Here is a 20,916-nt window from a genome sequence, read left to right on the forward strand (position 1 = left end):
CTCCTTCATGGATGCCCTCAAATCTGATCTAATTATTTTGAGAGCTGAGAACAACCTCTCTACACTAACTTGGGTTGGTTTCAAAGCAGTAACCACTCGGCAACATCTCTGACAATGTCAGGATACAGAGGAATCGCTTGTTTCACTGTTATTTTTGATGAACGGTCAAATTTCTCAATTTCTTTTAGTGCACATGAAAAATTCTGCTGAAATGTACTGGCTGTGTTCTTTGATGGGGATGACTCTTCTTCTATGCGGGAACGCTTTGCACGGTCCTTGTGATCCAAATATTTTTCGAAATTAAATTCTTCATCAGTTGATGATGAGGGTGAAGATGTGGCAGGACGACCAAGCTCTTCTTGTTCCTCCTGACTGTTCTGCAACCCTTTCATCCTTACTGCTATTTCAAACAGAGCTTCTTTTCCTTTAGTTAGCTGTTGATCATCTAGAAGAATCCGATGCATTGGGTCTACATAAACAGCTGCCAAAAGAATGGTATTTTGTAATAGTAGCTCCTCTCTCCTTTCATTGATGTAGCAATGCCACTTGCAATTAACCCTCCTCTTTGGGACAGGCGAAACATCAGGTTCTTCCACTCCTTTAAGAAAATACCTGGAGTTAAGTCCTCTGCTTGTCATTTTTTAATCACTGTAAATGGGTGCTCTAGCAATTTTTCCAGCTCAGTCACCTGATTCCACTGACTTTCATTTAGCGTCAGTTGAGGGTTAGCCATGTCTACAAGAAAGGTTTTCAGTTCAACCAAGCGCTGAATCATTAAGTAAGTACTGCCCCATCGTGTGGCTTGATCAATAATTGCCCCTTTTCCAGCACGTCTCTTCAAAATTGAGTCAACTTTAGGGGTTCTGGCAACAGTAGCCAATTTTCTCCCCTTGCCAATCAGTGCAGCAGCATGTCCTTCTTGCAGACTGTCTCTTATAGCCAGCTGTAGCGTACGCACAACACAGCGCATGTGATGAATGAAAGAACGGATTGTCACAGTTTCAACAAGATCATCTAAACTATCATGTTGCTGTTCATCTGAAGCAACTTCAGTTTGCTCCTCAGTTACAATACTGTGTTCCTCTATTTCAAACATTTCTGTGTCTGTGGACCCAGAATGTTCTTCTAGCTGCTGGTCACCATCATTACTCTCATTCATTAGCTTAATCGTACTTATCATATTTGAAGCATTGAACTTGCTCTTTTTTAAGTTCATAGTCTTGCAGAACCTTTTCCACCAAGACCTGGAGAAACTCACTGGTGTGATGAGCTTTGGTGTCTTTTACTGCCAATGTCTTGGTAACTATTTCATTTTTGTCACAAACAAATCGGACATTGATGGCAAAATAGTTTACTCTGTGACGTGTGCAGGCATCCATTTTAAGAAGCAGAAAGCGTCCCTTGAGAGTTTTTTTAAGTTCTTCCTTTTGTTTAAAAGCTTCTTCGATTACTAATTTTCTAATACTCTCTCTCTCCAGAGAAACACCAAGCTTGCGGGCCATTTCCCCATTCAGACACATAAAAGCTGGTCGTGAAAATAATGAAATAGGCACACTATCCTTTACAACAAGCTCTATGATCTGTTTTTTAAATGTATCTACTGTCATTGTCACAGTAACTTTGTCACTGACAAAATATCTTGCAAATGATGGCTGCAAAGTTCTCTGCTCCTTTGTTTGGCTGGAAGAGCTGGGCACTGGTTCATTGGTTTGGATGCAGTCTCTCTCATCCACTGCTTTCAGTACTTCTGGATGAAATCGCTGTAAATGTCTCTTTAAATTTGAAGCTCTGGTAGGAGCATTTTAATCTTTGCCTGAATATGCACTGATCTTGGCTTCACAGCATTTGTTTTCGTCTGGATCATTTGTCATACACTGACAGACATAATGTTTTCTATCTTGAGTGATGGTGAAATGTTCAAATACAGCTGATTTAATGTGACACTTCTTTGACATTCTCAGGTTTTTAATTCTGCATTTCACAATCCAAATGACAATTGTTTTTCCTAAAAACAATGGTACAAAATTATTGCCAGGTCGTACAACTGATATAGTGGTCAGTAATACTGTTATTCCTCATGTACTCACAGTTAACTGATGCAAAGTTTGTTGAAAGGATAATACTTCTTACAGTCTTCCTCTTCTGAGTAGCAGCTGTGAGATGCTTGGAAGACGCACACCTAGTAAACATCTAGTCTAGAGGAGGAGCTTTACTACTAAGAATTTGCAACACATTTTCACTTTCAGTTTCATACATTGTAAGTAGGGGGGTTGTGGCAGCATGAGGTTAACCAAGTATAAGATTAGATAAGGGCAGTGGAGAACAGTGACACACAAGAAGTAAGAAATGTCTCTATCTCCAGCAGAACTGCTTATCACTGTTGTTCATAGTTTGATAGAACATATATATTTGAGTAACATTTATAAAATTCATATGAAAGTTCAATTATGAAATATTAATACATTTTTTTTAAAGCTGGAGTCGGTACATTTCTACCGACTCAGACTCCAACCAAAACTAACTCCGACTCCACGACACCGACTCCACAGCCCTGGATGTAACAGCAGAATAGTGAGTGCAGCTCTGGAGGTGACAGGAGGATAAGACATAATGTAACAGCAGAATAGTGACAGCAGCTCTGGAGGTGGCTGGAGGATAAGACCTGAAGTAACTGCAGAATAGTGAGTGCAGCTCTGGAGGTGACTGGAGGATAAGACACAATGTAACAGCAGAATGGTGAGTGCAGCTCTGGAGGTGACTGGAGGATAAGACACGAAGTAACAGGAGAATAGTGACTGCACCTCTGGAGGTGACTGGAGGATAAGACTAGAGATGAGCGGTGTTCGACTAGAACTGTTCGCCAATCTCAAATTCGAGCTGTTTTGGGCGGTGTTCGAGTTGTTCGACGAACCCGAACGATTTGCAAAAAATTCGGCTGTTCGAGGTTATGTTCGATAACTGTTCGTGCACCAAAAGCGTGTCCTGCATGTCTGGTGCTATTTAGAGCACCAATCATGCAGGGATTGTCTGCCACTCACTGTAATGCCACAGCCATGGTGGTTGTGGCATTACAGTGATTGCCCAAATCGATGGGAACAGTGCCAACAGTGAAACATGAAAAGCCGGCAATTCAGCAGCGGCATACACCGGTACCCGACAATTTAGAACCGAAAGAATAGAGCTTCACACATAGATTAGATAGATATAAACATGTCAGTCACATATATATGAAGTACAGTGACAGTGTTGATTACTGTACTTGTCATTTAGTGTAAAGGATTTATCAAAAAAAATAATAGTGTTTTCATGCACTGTCTCTTTAAAAAAGCCGGCCGGCAATTCAGCATCTGTACCCAACAATTTAGAATAGAAGGAATAGAGAATCACACATAGATTAGATAGATAGAAACATGTCAGTCACATATATATGAAGTACAGTGACAGTGTTGATTACTGTACTTGTCATTTAGTGTAAAGGATTTATTAAAAAAAATAATAGTGTTTTCATGCACCGTCTCTTTAAGAAAGCCGGCCGGCAATTCAGCATCTGTACCCGACAATTTATAACAGACAGAATAGAGCTTCACACATAGATTAGATAGATAGAAACATGTCAGTCACATATATATGAAGTACAGTGATAGTGTTGGTTACTGTACTTGTCATTTAGTATTAAAATAAAGGATTTATTATTAAAAAAATTGGCGTGGGGTTCCCCTTAATTTTAGGCTCTAGCGGAGGTTAAGCAGACAGCTGGGGCAGATGTTTGAAGCCTGGGAAGGGGGTAATACCCACGGAGCTTCCCAGGCTACTAATATCAGCCCCCAGCTGAATACATAGCCTTTACTAGCTATTAAAATGGGGGACCCCCCCAAAAAAATGACGTGGGGTTCCCCCTAATTTAATAGCTAGCAAAGGCTAGGCAGACAGCTGGGGGCTGATATTAATAGCCCAGGAAGGGAGCCATGAATATTGGCCCCCTCCCAGGCTAGAAACACCAGCCGTCAGCCGCCCCAGAAATGGCGCATTCATAGGATGCGCCAATTCTGGCACTTAGCCTCGCTCTTCCACGCTGCCCTGGTGCGGTGGCAGGGGGTAATAGGGCTGGGGTTGATGTCAGCTTATAATGCCAGCTGACATCAAGCCCAGGTTAGTAATGGAGAGGCGTCTATAAGACACCCCCATTACTAACCCCATAGTCAAAGTTAAAAAAAACACAAACACCCAGAATAAAGTCCTTTAATTGAAATAAAGACACAATTCTTTATTGTTCTAAATTAAACCATACTTACCGTCACGCCCATTCCAGCTGAAGCCAACGATCTCCTGCAATAAAAGAAAAATAATAAACCAACCTCATCCTTACCTTCCCATGGATCCCACGACAGCTTCAGCTCTGCTACATCGAGATAACAGGCTGGACTGCAGCAGAACGCTGCCATCCAGCCTGTCATCCCGCAGACACTGAGAAGAGCAGGCTTGCTTGCGCTCCACATTGTCTCTCTGTGACGGCATAAAGATGAGCCGAGGTCATGTCCAATGAACTCGGCTCACCTCATGCACGTCACTTACAGCGTGGGAGAATTCTCACGCTGAAGCGCTGAGTGCAGGAGAATTTTCCCACGCTGTCAGTGATGTGCATGAGGTGAGCCGAGTTCATTGGACATGACCTCGGCTCATCTTTATGCCGTCACAGCCAGACACTGAGGAGCGCAAGCATGCCTGCGCTTCTCAGTGTCTGCGGGATGACAGGCTGGATGGCAGCGTTCTGCTGCGGTCCAGCCAGTCATCTCGATGTAGCAGAGCTGAAGCTGTCGTGGGAACCATGGAAAGGTAAGGATGAGGTTGGTTTATTATTTTTCTTTTATTGCAGGAGATCGTTGGCTTCAGCTGGAATGGGCGTGATGGTAAGTATGGTTTAATTTAGAACAATAAAGAATTGTGTGTTTATTTCAATTAAAGGACTTTATTCTGGGTGTTGTGTTTTTTTTAAATACTTTACTAGAAATTCATGGTGGTCATGTCTAATATTGGCGTGACCCCATGAATTTCGGGCTTAGGGCCAGCTGATAATGTCAAGCTGGCCCTAACCCCTTTATTACCCAGTGAGCCACCGCACCAGGGCCCTGGATGAGTTGGGTACAGCGCCAGAAGATGGCGCTTCTATGAACGCGCCATTTTCCGGGGTGGCTGCGGACTGCAATTTGCAGCGGGGGGGGGGGCCCAGAAAGCTTGGGCCTCCCTGCGCTGCAGATTCCAGCCCCCAGCTGCCTAGTTGTACCTGGCTGGACACAAAAATAGGGCGAAGCTCCACGTATTTTTTTTTTTTTATTATTTCATGAAATTCATGAAATAATTAAGAAAAAAAGGGCTTCCCTATATTGTTGTGTCCGGCCAGGTACAAATAGGCAGCTGGTGGTTGGGGGCAGCCCGTTCCTGCCTGCTGTACCTGACTGGACACAAATATAGTGCGAAGCCCCACATCAATTTTTTTAAATTATTTCAGGAAATTCATGAAATAATTTAAAAAAAATTGACGTGGGGCTTCGCACTATATTTGTGTCCAGTCAGGTACAGCAGGCAGGAACGGGCTGCCCCCAACCACCAGCTGCCTATTTGTACCTGGCCGGACACAACAATATAGGGAAGCCCTTTTTTTCTTAATTATTTCATGAAATAATTTAAAGAAAATTGACGTGGGGCTTCGCCCTGTTTTTGTGTCCAGCCAGGTACAACTAGGCAGCTGGGGGCTGGAATCCGCAGCGCAGGGAGGCCCAAGCTTTCTGGGCCCCCCCCGCTGCAAATTGCAGTCCGCAGCCACCCCGGAAAATGGCGCGTTCATAGAAGCGCCATCTTCTGGCGCTGTACCCAACTCATCCAGGGCCCTGATGCGGTGGCTCACTGGGTAATAAAGGGGTTAGGGCCAGCTTGGCATTATCAGCTGGCCCTAAGTCCAAAATTCATGGGGTCACGCCAATATTAGACATGACCACCATGAATTTCTAGTAAAGTATTTAAAAAAAACACAACACCCAGAAAAAAGTCCTTTAATTGAAATAAACACACAATTCTTTATTGTTCTAAATTAAACCATACTTACCATCACGCCCATTCCAGCTGAAGCCAACGATCTCCTGAAATAAAAGAAAAATAATAAAGCAACATCATCCTTACCTTTCCATGGTTCCCACGACAGCTTCAGCTCTGCTACATCGAGATGACAGGCTGGACCGCAGCAGAACGCTGCCATCCAGCCTGTCATCCCGCAGACACTGCTTGCTTGCGCTCCACAGTGTCTCTCTGTGAGGGCATCCAGATGAGCCGAGTTAATGTCCAATGAACTCGGCTCACCTCATGCACGTCACTGACAGCGTGGGAAAATTCTCCTGCACTCAGCGCTTCAGCGTGAGAATTTTCCCACGCTGTCAGTGACGTGCATAAGGTGCGCCGAGTTCATTGGACATGAACTCGTCTCATCTTTATGCCGTCACAGCCAGACACTGCAGAGCGCAAGCATGCCTGCGCTTCTCAGTGTCTGCGGGATGACAGGCTGGATGGCAGCGTTCTGCTGCGGTCCAGCCTGTCATCTCGATGTAGCAGAGCTGAAGCTGTCGTGGGAACCATGGAAAGGTAAGGATGATGTTGCTTTATTATTTTTCTTTTATTGCAGGAGATCGTTGGCTTCAGCTGGAATGGGCGTGATGGTAAGTATGGTTTAATTTAGAACAATAAAGGATTGTGTCTTTATTTCAATTAAAGGACTTTATTCTGGGTGTTTGTGTTTTCTTTTAACTTTGACTATGGGGTTAGTAATGGGGGTGTCTTATAGACGCCTCTCCATTACTAACCTGGGCTTGATGTCAGCTGGCATTATAAGCTGACATCAACCCCAGCCCTATTACCCCACTGCCACCGCTACAGGGCAGCGTGGAAGAGCGAGGCTAAGTGCCAGAATTGGCGCATTTCTGGGGCGGCTGACGGCTGGTGTTTCTAGCCTGGGAGGGGGCCAATATTCATGGCTCCCTTCCTGGGCTATTAATATCAGCCCCCAGCTGTCTGCCTAGCCTTTGCTAGCTATTAAATTAGGGGGGACCCCACGTCATTTTTTTGGGGGGGTCCCCCATTTTAATAGCTAGTAAAGGCTATGTATTCAGCTGGGGGCTGATATTAGTAGCCTGGGAAGCTCCGTGGGTATTACCCCCTTCCCAGGCTTCAAACATCTGCCCCAGCTGTCTGCTTAACCTCCGCTAGAGACTAAAATTAAGGGGAACCCCACGCCAATTTTTTTTAATAATAAATCCTTTATTTTAATACTAAATGACAAGTACAGTAACCAACACTATCACTGTACTTCATATATATGTGACTGACATGTTTCTATCTATCTAATCTATGTGTGAAGCTCTATTCTGTCTGTTATAAATTGTCGGGTACCGCTGCTGAATTGCCGGCCGGCTTTTTTAAAGAGACAGTGCATGAAAACACTATTATTTTTTTTAATAAATCCTTTACACTAAATGACAAGTACAGTAAGCAACACTGTCACTGTACTTCATATATATGTGACTGACATGTTTCTATCTATCTAATCTATGTGTGAAGCTCTATTCTGTCTGTTATAAATTGTCGGGTACCGCTGCTGAATTGCCGGCCGGCTTTTTTAAAGAGACAGTGCATGAAAACACTATTATTTTTTTTAATAAATCCTTTACACTAAATGACAAGTACAGTAAGCAACACTGTCACTGTACTTCATATATATGTGACTGACATGTTTCTATCTATCTAATCTATGTGTGAAGCTCTATTCTGTCTGTTATAAATTGTCGGGTACAGATGCTGAATTGCCGGCCGGCTTTTTTTAAAGAGACAGTGCATGAAAACACTATTATATTTTTTAATAAATCCTTTACACTAAATGACAAGTACAGTAAGCAACACTGTCACTGTACTTCATATATATGTGACTGACATGTTTCTATCTATCTAATCTATGTGTGAGGCTCTATTCCTTCTTGTCTAAATTGTCGGGTACCGGTGTATGCCGCTGCTGAATTGCCGGCCGGCTTTTTTAAAGAAAGCGTCTTCTGAGCAGTTTGTCAGCTTTTGGACACCTTTGAAGGTGTTTTCTATGTGTTTCTATGTGTTTTTGTTTGCCTGCCATTGGTTTTAACGGTGTTCGACGGTGTTCTAAGGTGTTCGACAAACAGTTCGACGAACAGTTCCTCGAACATCCCGGTGTTCGACGAACCGAACCCGAACACTACGGGGGTGGCTCAACACTAGATAAGACATGATGTAACAACAGAATAGAGATTGCAGCTCTGGAGGTGACTGGAGGATGAGACACGATGTAACAGCAGAATAGTGAGTGCAGCTCTGGAGGTGACTGGCAGATAAAACATGATGTTACAGCAGAATAGTGACTGTAGCTCTGGAGGTGAATGGAGGATAAAACCTGATGTAACAGCAGAATAGAGACTACAGCTCTGGAGGTGACTGGAGGATAAGACGTAATGTAACAGAAGAATAGTGAGTGCAGCTCTTGAGGTGACTGGAGGATAAGACACGATGTAACAGCAGAATAGTGACTGCAGCTCTGGAGGTGTCTGGAGGATAAGACACGATGTAACAGCAGAATAGTGAGTGCAGCTCTGGAGGTGGCTGGAGGATAACACACGATGTAACTGCAGAATAGTGACTGCAGCTCTGGAGGTGTCTGGAGGATAAGACACGATGTAACAGCAGACTAGTGAGTGCAGTTCTGGAGGTGGCTGGAGGATAAGACACAATGTAACAGCAGAAAAGTGACTGTAGCTCTGGAGGTGACTGCAGGATAAAACATGATGTAACAGCAGAATAGAGACTGCAGCTCTGGAGGTGACTGGAGGATAAGACATGATGTAACAGCAGAATAGTGAGTGCAGCTCTTGGGGTGACTGGAGGATAAGACACGATGTAACAGCAGAATAGTGACTACAGCTCTGGAGTTGACTGGAGGATAAGACATGATGTAACAGCAGAATAGCGAGTGCAGCTCTGGAAGTAACTGGAGGATAACACACGATGTTACAGCAGAATAGTGAGTGCAGCTCTGGAGGTGACTGGAGGATAAGACACTATGTAACAGCAGAATAGTGAGTGCAGCTCTGGAGGTGACTGCAGGATAAGACATGATGTAACAGCAGAATAGTGAGTGCAGCTCTGGAGGTGACTGGAGGAAAAGACATGATGTAACAGCAGAATAGTGAGTGCAGTTCTGGAGGTGGCTGGAGGATAAGACACGATGTAACAGCAGAATAGTGACTGCAGCTCAGGAGGTGGCTGGAGGATAGGACACGATGTAACAGCGGAATAGTGACTGCAGCTCTGGAGGTGACTGGAGGATAAGACATAATGTAACAGCAGAATAGTGAGTGCAGTTCTGAAGGTGACTGGAGGATAAGACATGATGTAACAGCAGAACAGTGAGTGCAGCTCTGGAGGTGACTGGAGGATAAGACACGATGTAACAGCAGAACAGTGACTGCAGCACTGGAGGATAAGACACGATGTAACAGCGGAATAGTGAATGCAGCTCTGGAGGCGACTAGAGGATAGGACACGATGTAACAGCAGAACGGTGATTGCATCTCTGGAGCTGAATGGAGGATAAGACTGGATGTAACAGCAGAATAGTGAGTGAAGCTCTGGAGGTGGCTGGAGGAAAAGACACGATGTAACAGCAGAAAAGTGACTGCAGCTCTGGAGGTGACTGGAGGATAAGATATGATGTTACAGGAGAATAGAGACTGCAGCTCTGGAGGTGACTGCATGATAAAACATGATGTAATAGCAGAATAGTGACTACAGCTCTGGAGTTGACTGGAGGATAAGACATAATGTAACAGCAGAATAGTGACCGCAGGTCTGGAGGTGATTGCAGGATAAGACATGATGTAACAGCAGAATAGTGAGTGCAGCTCTGGAGGTGGCTGGTGGATAAGACATGATGTTACAGCAGAATAGTGAGTGCAGCACTTGAAGTGACTGGAGGATAAGACCTGATGTAACAGCAGAATAGTGAGTGCAGCTCTGGAGGTGACTGGAGGATAAGACCTGATATAACAGCAGAATAGTGACTGCAGCTCTGGAGGTGACTGGAGGATAAGACACAATGTAACAGCAGAACAGTGAGTGCAGCTCTGTAGGTGACTGGAGGATAAAACACGATGTAACAACAGAACAGTGACTGCAGCTCTGGAGGTGACTGGAGGATAAGACACGATGTAACAGCAGAATAGTGAGTGCAGCTCTGGAGGTAACTGGAGGATAAGACATGATGTAACAGCAGAATAGTAACTGCAGCTCTGGAGGTAATTGGAGGATAAGACATAATGTAACAGCAGAATAGTGACAGCAGCTCTGGAGGTGGCTGGAGGATAAGACCTGATTTAACTGCAGAATAGTGAGTTCAGCTCTGGAGGTGACTGGAGGATAAGACCCAGTGAAACAGCAGAATGGTGAGTGCAGCTCTGGAGGAGACTGGAGGATAAGACCTGATGTAACTGCAGAATAGTGAGTGCAGCTCTGGAGGTGACTGGAGGATAAGACATAATGTAACAGCAGAATAGTGAGTGCAGCTCTGGAGGTGATTGGAGGATAAGGCGTGATGTAACAGCAGAATAGTGACTGCAGCTCTGGAGGTGAATGGAGGATAAGACCTGATGTAACAGCAGAATAGAGACTGCAGCTCTGGAGGTGACAGGAGGATAAGACACGAAGTAACAGCAGAATAGTGACTGCAGCTCTGGAGGTGACAGGAGGATAAGACATGATGTAACAATAGAATAGTGAGTGCACCTCTGGAGGTGACTGGAGGATAAGACATGATGTAACAACAGAATAGTTATTGCAGCTCTGGAGGTGACTGGAGGATGAGATACGATGTAACAGCAGAATAGAGACTACAGCTCTTGAGGTGACTGGAGGATAAGACACGATGTAACAGCAGAAAAGTGAGGGCAGCTCTTGAGGTGACTGGAGGATAAGACACGATGTAACAGCAGAAAAGTGAGGGCAGCTCTTGAGGTGACTGGAGGATAAGACACAATGTAACAGCAGAAAAGTGAGTGCAGCTCTGGAGGTGCCTGGAGGATAAGACACGATGTAACAGCAGAATAGTGAGTGCAGCTCAGGAGGTGGCTGGAGGATAAGACACGATGTAACAGCAGAAAAGTGACTGCAGCTCTGGAGGTGACTGGAGGATAGGACATGATGTTATAGGAGAATAGAGACTGCAGCTCTCGAGGTGACTGCAGGATAAGACATAATGTAACAGCAGAATAGTGACCGCAGGTCTGGAGCTGTCTGGAGGATAAGACATGATGTAACAGCAAAATAGTGACTACAGCTCTGGAGTTGACTGGAGGATAAGACATGATGTAACAACAGAATAGTAACTGCAGCTCTGAAGGTGACTGGAGGATAAGACACAATATAACAGTAGAATGGTAAGTGCAGCTCTGGAGGTGACTGGAGGTTAAGACACGATGTTACAGCAGAATAGTGACTGCAGCTCTGCAAGTGACTGGAGGATAAGACACGATGTAACAGCAGAACAGTGAGTGCAGCTCTGGAGGTGACTGGAGGATAAGACACGATGTAACAGCAGAACAGTGACTGCAGCACTGGAGGATAAGACACGATGTAACAGCGGAATAGTGAATGCAGCTCTGCAGGCGACTAGAGGATAGGACACGATGTAACAGCAGAACGGTGATTGCATCTCTGGAGCTGAATGGAGGATAAGACTGGATGTAACAGCAGAATAGTGAGTGAAGCTCTGGAGGTGGCTGGAGGAAAAGACACGATGTAACAGCAGAAAAGTGACTGCAGCTCTGGAGGTGACTGGAGGATTAGATATGATGTTACAGGAGAATAGAGACTGCAGCTCTGGAGGTGACTGCATGATAAAACATGATGTAATAGCAGAATAGTGACTACAGCTCTGGAGTTGACTGGAGGATAAGACACGATGTAACAGCAGAATAGTGACCGCAGGTCTGGAGGTGATTGCAGGATAAGACATGATGTAACAGCAGAATAGTGAGTGCAGCTGTGGAGGTGGCTGGTGGATAAGACATGATGTTACAGCAGAATAGTGAGTGCAGCACTTGAGGTGACTGGAGGATAAGACCTGATGTAACAGCAGAATAGTGAGTGCAGCTCTGGAGGTGACTGGAGGATAAGACCTGATATAACAGCAGAATAGTGACTGAAGCTCTGGAGGTGACTGGAGGATAAGACACGATGTAACAGCAGAACAGTGAGTGCAGCTCTGTAGGTGACTGGAGGATAAAACACGATGTAACAACAGAACAGTGACTGCAGCTCTGGAGGTGACTGGAGGATAAGACACGATGTAACAACAGAACAGTGACTGCAGCTCTGGAGGTGACTGGAGGATAAGATGTCATGTAACAGCAGAATAGTGAATGCAGCTCTGGAGGTGACTGGAGGATAAGACACGATGTAACAGCAGAATAGTGAGTGCAGCTCTGGAGGTGGCTGGAGGATAAGACACGATGTAAAAGCAGAAAAGTGACTGCAGCTCTGGAGGTGACTGGAGGATAAGACATGATGTTACAGGAGAATAGAGACTGCAGCTCTGGAGGTGACTGGAGGATAAGACACGATGTAACAGCAGAAAAGTGACTGCAGCTCTGCAGGTGACGGGAGGATAAGAGATGTTGTAACAGAAGAATAATGAGTGCAGCTCTGGAGGTGACTGGAGGATAAGACATGATGTAACAGCAGAATAGTAACAGCAGCTCTGGAGGTGACTGGAGGATAAGACACGATGTAACAGCAGAATAGTGACTGAAGCTCTGGAGGTGACTGGAGGATAAGACACGATGTAACAGCAGAATAGTGAGTGCAGATCTGGAGGTGGCTGGAGGATAAGACCTGATGTAACAGCAGAATAGTGATTACAGCTCTGGAGGTGACTGGAGGATAAGACCTGATGTAACAGCAGAATAGTGAGCGCAGATCTGGAGGTGGCTGGAGGATAAGACACGATGTAACAGCAGAAGAGTGACTGCAGCTCGGGAGGTGACTGGAGGATAAGTCCTGATGTAACAGCAGAACAGTGATTGCATCTCTGGAGGTGAATGGAGGATAAGACAGGATGTAACAGCAGAATAGAGACTGCAGCTCTGGAGGTGACTGGAGGATAAGACACGATGTAACAGCAGAATAGTGAGTGCAGATCTGGAAGTAACTGGAGGATAAGACATGATGTAACATCAGAATAGTGACTGCAGCTCTGGAGGTAACTGGAGGATAAGACATGATGTAACATCAGAATAGTGACTGCAGCTCTGGAGGTAACTGGAGGATAAGTCATAATGTAACAGCAGAATAGTGAGTGCAGCTCTGGAGGTGACTGGAGGATAAGACACGATGTAACAGCAGAATAGTGAGTGCAGCTCTGGAGGTGGCTGGAGGATAAGACACGATGTAACAGCAGAATAGTGACTGCAGCTCTGGAGGTAGCTGGAGGCTAAGACACGATGTAACAGCGGAATAGTGACTGCAGCTCTGGAGGTGACTGGAGGATAAGACACGATGTAACAGCAGAATAGTAACTGCAGCACTGGAGGTGACTGGAGGATAAGAAATGAATTAACAGCAGAATAGTGAGTGCAGCTCTGGAGGTGACTGGAGGATAAGACACGATGTAACAGCAGAATAGTGACTGCAGCTTTTGAGGTGACTGGAGGATAAGACCTGATGTAATAGCAGAACAGTGATTGCATCTCTGGAGGTGAATGGAGGATAAGACAGGATGTAACAGCAGAATAGTGACTGCAGCTCTGGAGGTGATTGGAGTATAAGACCTGATGTAACAGCAGAATAGTGACTGCAGCTCTGAAGGTGGCTGAAGGATAAGACACGTTGTAACAGCAGAATAGTGACTGCAGCTCTGGAGGTGAGTGGAAAATAAGACATGACGTAACAGCAGAATAGTGACTACAGCTCTGGAGAAGACTGGATGATAAGACCTGATGTAACAGCAGAATAGTGACCACAGCTCTGGAGGTAAGTGGAGGATAAGACAGGATGCAACAGCAGAATAGTGACTGCAGCTATGGAGGTAACTGGAGGAGAACACATGATGTTAGAGCAGAATAGTGACTGCAGCTCTGGAGGTGACTGGAGGATGAGACACGATGTAACAGCAGAATAGTGAGTGCAGCTCTGGAGGTGACTGGCAGATAAAACATGATGTTACAGCAGAATTGTGACTGCAGCTCTTAAGGTGACTGGAGGATAAGACACGATGTAACAGCAGAATAGTGAGTGCAGCCCTTGAGATGACGAGGATAAGACACGATGTAAAAGCAGAATACTGACTGCAGCTCTGGAGGTGGCTGGAGGATAAGGCATGATGTTACAGGAGAATAAGAGACTGCAGCTCTGGAGGTGACTGCAGGATAAGACATGATGTAACAGCAGAATAGTGAGTGCAGCTCTTGGGGTGACTGGAGGATAAGACACGATGTAACATCAGAATAGTGACTACAGCACTGGAGGTGACTGGAGGATAAGACACAATGTAACAGAAGAATGGTAATTGCAGATCTGGAGGTGACTGGACGATAAGACACGAGGTTACAGCAGAATAGTGAGTGCAGCTCTGGAGGTGACTGGAGGATAAGACCTGATGTAACAGAATAGTGACTGCAGCTCTGGAGGTGACTGGAGGATAAGACACGATGTAACAGCAGAACAATGAGTGCAGCTCTGGAGGTGACTGGAGGATAAGACACGATGTAACAGCAGAACAGCGACTGCAGCTCTGGAGGAGACTGGAGGATAAGACACGATGTAACAGCAGAATAGTGAGTGCAGATCTGGAGGTGACTGGAAGATAAGACACGAAGTAACAGCAGATACTGAGTGCAGCTCTGGAGGTGACTGGAGGATAAGACCTGATGTAATAGCAGAACAGTGATTGCATCTCTGGAGGTGAATGGAGGATAAGACAGGATGTAACAGCAGAATAGAGACTGCAGCTCTGGAGGCGACTGGAGGATAAGACCTGATGTAACAGCAGAATAGAGACTGCAGCTCTGCAGGTGACTGGAGGATAAGACCTGATGTAACAGCAGAATAGTGACTACAGCTCTGGAGTTGACTGGAGGATAAGACATGATGTAACAGCAGAATAGTGACTACAGTTCTGGAGGTGACTGGAGGATAAGACATAATGTAACAGCAGAATAGTGACCGCAGGTCTGGAGGTGACTGCAGCATAAGACATGGTGTAACAGCAGAATAGAGACTGCAGCTCTGGAGTTGACTGGAGGATAAGATATGATGTAACAGAAGAATAGTGATTGCAGCACTTGAGGTGACTGGAGGATAAGACATGATGTAACAGCAGAAAAGAGACTGCAGCTCTGGAGGTGACTGGAGGATAAGACCTGATGTAACAGCAGAATAGTGAGTGCAGCTCTGGAGGTGACTGGAGGATAAGACACGATGTTACAGCAGAATAGTGCGTGCAGCTCTAGAGGTGACTGGAGGATAAGACCTGATATAACAGCAGAATAGTGACTGCAGCTCTGGAGGTGACTGGAGGATAAGACACGATGTAACAGCAGAACACTGAGTGCAGCTCTGGAGGCGACTGGAGGATAAGACACGATGTAACAACAGAACAGTGACTGCAGCTCTGGAGGTGACTGGAGGATAAGACACGAAGTAACAGCAGAAAACTGAGTGCAGCTCTGGAGGTGACTGGAGGATAAGATGTCATGTAACAGCAGAATAGTGAATGCAGCTCTGGAGGTGACTGGAGGATAAGACACGATGTAACAGCAGAATAGTGAGTGCAGCTCTGGAGGTGGCTAGAGGATAAGACACGATGTAAAAGCAGAAAAGTGACTGCAGCTCTGGAGGTGACTGGAGGATAAGACACGATGTAACAGCAGAAAAGTGACTGCAGCTCTGCAGGTGACTGGAGGATAAGAGATGATGTAACAGCAGAATAGTGAGTGCAGTTCTGGAGGTGACTGGAGGATAAGACATGATGTAACAGCAGAATAGTAACAGCAGCTCTGGAGGTGACTGGAGGATAAGACACGATGTAACAGCAGAATAGTGACTGAAGCTCTGGAGGTGACTGGAGAATAAGACACGATGTAACAGCAGAATACTGAGTGCAGATCTGGAGGTGGCTGGAGGATAAGACCTGATGTAACAGCAGAATAGTGATTACAGCTCTGGAGGTGACTGGAGGATAAGACCTGATGAAACAGCAGAATAGTGAGCGCAGATCTGGAGGTGGCTGGAGGATAAGACACGATGTAACAGCAGAATAGTGACTGAAGCTCAGGAGGTGACTGGAGGATAAGACACGATGTAACAGCAGAATAGTGAGTGCAGATCTGGAGGAGACTGGAGGATAAGACTTGATGTAACAGCAGAATAGTGATTACAGCTCTGGAGGTGACTGGAGGATAAGACACGATGTAACAGCAGAAGAGTGACTGCAGCTCTGGAGGTGACTGGAAGATAAGACCTGATGTAACAGCAGAATAGTGAGTGTAGCTCTGAAGGTGACTGGACGATAAGACTTGATGTAACAGCAGAATAGTGACCGCAGCTCTTGAGGTGACTGGAGAATAAGACGCGATGTAACAGCAGAATAGTGACTGCAGCTCGGGAGGTGACTGGAGGATAAGTCCTGATGTAACAGCAGAACAGTGATTGCATCTCTGGAGGTGAATGAAGGATAAGACACGATGTAACAGCAGAATAGTGACTGCAGCTATGGAGGTGACTGGAGGATAAGACACGATATAACAGCGGAATAGTGACTGCAGCTCTTGAGGCGACTAAAGGATATGACATGATGTACAGCAGAAAAGAGACTACTGCTCTGGAGGGGACTAAAGGATATGGCATGATGTACAGCAGAATAGTGACTACAGCTCTGGAGGTAACTGGAGGATAAGACAAGATGTAACAGCAGAACAGTGAGTGGATCTCTGGATATGACTGGAGGATAAGACACGATGTAACAGCAGAACAGTGAGTGGAGCTCTGGAGGTGGCTGGAGGATAAGACATGAAGTAACAGCAGAATAGTGACTGCAGCTTTTGAGGTGACTGGAGGATAAGACCTGATGTAATAGCAGAACAGTGACTGCAGCTCTGGAGGTGACTGGAGGATAAGACACGATGTAACAGCAGAATAGAGACTGCAGCTCTGGAGGTGACTGGAGGATAAGACCTGATGTAACAGCAGAATAGTGACTACAGCTTTGGAGATGATTGGAGTATAAGACCTGATGTAACAGCAGAATAGTGACTGCAGCTCTGAAGGTGGCTGGAGGATAAGACACGTTGTAACAGCAGAATAGTGACTGCAGCTCTGGAGGTGAGTGGAAAATAAGACATGACGTAACAGCAGAATAGTGACTACAGCTCTGGAGAAAACTGGAGGATAAGACCTGATGTAACAGCAGAATAGAGACTACAGCTCTGGAGGTGACTGGAGGATAAGACACGATGTAACAGCAGAATAGTGAGTGCAGCTCTTAAGGTGACTGGAGGATAAGACGTGACGTAACAGCAGAATAGTGAGTGCAGCTCTGGAGGTGACTGGAGGATGAGACACGATGTAACAGCAGAACAGTGAGTGCAGCTCTGGAGGTGACTGGCAGATAAAACATGATGTTACAGCAGAATTGTGACTGCAGCTCTTAAGGTGACTGGAGGATAAGACACGATGTAACAGCAGAATAGTGAGTGCAGCCCTTGAGATGACGAGGATAAGACACGATGTAAAAGCAGAATACTGACTGCAGCTCTGGAGGTGGCTGGAGGATAAGGCATGATGTTACAGGAGAATAAGAGACTGCAGCTCTGGAGGTGACTGCAGGATAAGACATGATGAAACAGCAGAATAGTGAGTGCAGCTCTTGGGGTGACTGGAGGATAAGACACGATGTAACATCAGAATAGTGACTACAGCACTGGAGGTGACTGGAGGATAAGACACAATGTAACAGAAGAATGGTAATTGCAGATCTGGAGGTGACTGGACGATAAGACACGATGTTACAGCAGAATAGTGAGTGCAGCTCTGGAGGTGACTGGAGGATAAGACCTGATGTAACAGCAGAATAGTGAGTGCAGCTCTGGAGGTGACTGGAGGATAAGACACGATGTAACAGCAGAACAGCGACTGCAGCTCTGGAGGAGACTGGAGGATAAGACACGATGTAACAGCAGAATAGTGAGTGCAGCTCTGGAGGTGACTGGAGGATAGGACACGATGTAACAGCAGAATAGTGAGTGCAGATCTGGAGGTGACTGGAAGATAAGACACGAAGTAACAGCAGATACTGAGTGCAGCTCTGGAGGTGACTGGAGGATAAGACCTGATGTAATAGCAGAACAGTGAATGCATCTCTGGAGGTGAATGGAGGATAAGACAGGATGTAACAGCAGAATAGAGACTGCAGCTCCGGAGGCGACTGGAGGATAAGACCTGATGTAACAGCAGAATAGAGACTGCAGCTCTGGAGGTGACTGGAGGATAAGACCTGATGTAACAGAAGAATAGTGACTGCAGCTCTGGAGGTGACTGGAGGATAAGACCTGATGTAACAGCAGAATAGTGAGTGCAGCTCTGGAGGTGACTGGAGGATAAGCCATGTTGTAACAGCAGAATAGTGACTGCAGCTCTGGAGGTAACTGGAGGATAAGACACGATGTAACAGCAGAATAGTTACTGCAGCTCTGGAGGTGACTGGAGGATAAGACATGATGTAAGAGCAGAATAGAGAATGCAGCTCTGGAGGTGACTGGAGGATAAGAGATGATGTAACAGCAGAATATTAAGTGCAGCTCTGGAGGTGACTGGAGGATAAGACATGATGTAACAGCAGAATAGTAACGGCAGCTCTGGAGGTGACTGGAGGATAAGACACGATGTAACAGCAGAATAGTGACTGAAGCTCTGGAGGTGGCTGGAGGATAAGACACGATGTAACAGCTGAACAGTAACTGCAGCTCTGGAGGTGACTGGAGGATAAGACACGATGAAACAGCAGAATAGTGAGTGCAGCTCTGGAAGTAACTGGAGGATAAGACATGATGTAACAGCAGAATAGTAACTGCAGCTCTGGAGGTAATTGGAGGATAAGACATAATGTAACAGCAGAATAGTGACAGCAGCTCTGGAGGTGGCTGGAGGATAAGACCTGATTTTACTGCAGAATAGTGAGAGCAGCTCTGGAGGTGACTGGAGGATAAGACACAATGTAACAGCAGAATGGTGAGTGCAGCTCTGGAGGTGACTGGAGGATAAGACACGATGTAACTGCAGAATAGTGAGTCCAGATCTGGAGGTGAATGGATGATAAGACCTGATGTAACTGCAGAATAGTGAGTGCAGCTCTGGAGGTGACTGGAGGATAAGACATAATGTAAAAGCAGAATAGTGAGTGCAGCTCTGGAGGTGACTGGAGGATAAGGCGTGATGCTACAGCAGAATAGTGACTGCAGCTCTGGAGGTGAATGGAGGATAAGACCTGATGTAACAGCAGAATAGAGACTACAGCTCTGGAGTTGACTGGAGGATAAGACACGATGTAACAACAGAATAGTGAGTGCAGCTCTGGAGGTGACTGGAGGATAAGACATGAAGTAACAGCAGAATAGTGACTGCAGCTCTAGAGGTGACAGGAGGATAAGACATGATGTAACAACAGAATAGTGAGTGCAGCTCTGGAGGTGACTGGAGGATAAGACATGATGTAACAGCAGAATAGTGACTGCACCTCTGGAGGTGACTGGAGGATAAGACATGATGTAACAACAGAATAGTTATTGCAGCTCTGGAGGTGACTGGAGGAAGAGACACGATGTTACAGCAGAATAGTGAGTGCAGCTCTGGAGGTGAATGGAGGATAAGAACTGATGTAACAGAAGAATAGAGACTACAGCTCTTGAGGTGACTGGAGTATAAGACACGATGTAACAGCAGAATAGTGAGTTAAGCTCTGGATGTGACTGCAGGATAAGACATGATTTAACAGCAGAATAGAGACTTCAGCTCTGTAGGTGACTGGAGGAGAAGACATGATGTAACAGCAGAATAGTGAGTACAGATCTGGAGGTGGCTGGAGGATAAGACACGATGTAACAGCAGAAAAGTGACTGCAGCTCTGGATGTGACTGCAGGATAAGACATGATTTAACAGCAGAATAGAGACTTCAGCTCTGTAGGTGACTGGAGGAGAAGACATGATGTAACAGCAGAATAGTGAGTGCAGCTCTAGGGGTGACTGGAGGATAAGACACGATGTAACAGCAGAATAGTACCTACAGCTCTGGAGTTGACTGGAGGATAAGACATGATGTAACAGCAGAATAGTGACTGCAGCTCTGGAGGTGACTGGAGGATAAGACACGATGTAACAGCAGAAAAGTCACTGCAGCTCTGGAGGTGACTGGAGGATAAGACACGATGTAACAGCAAAATAGTGACTACAGCTCTGGAGGTGACTGGAGAATAAGACACAATGTAACAGCAGAATAGTGACTGCAGCTCTGCAGATGACTGGAGGATAAGACATGATGTAACAGCAGAACAGTGAGTGCAGCTCTGGAGGTGACTGGAGGATAAGACACGATGTAACAGGAGAACAGTGACTGCAGCACTGGAGGATAAGACACGATGTAACAGCAGAATAGTGAGTGCAGCTCTGTAGGAGGCTGGAGGATAAGACACGATGTAACAGCAGAAAAGTGACTGCAGCTCTGGAGGTGACTGGAGGATAGGACACGATGTAACAGCAGAATAGTGAGTGCAGATCTGGAGGTGACAGGAGGATAAGACACGAAGTAACAG

Source organism: Phyllobates terribilis, unplaced genomic scaffold, assembly GCF_046119375.1.
Source record: "Phyllobates terribilis strain yellow unplaced genomic scaffold, ASM4611937v1 Scaffold_14__1_contigs__length_39327217, whole genome shotgun sequence".
NCBI classification, from domain to species: Eukaryota; Metazoa; Chordata; class Amphibia; order Anura; family Dendrobatidae; genus Phyllobates; species Phyllobates terribilis.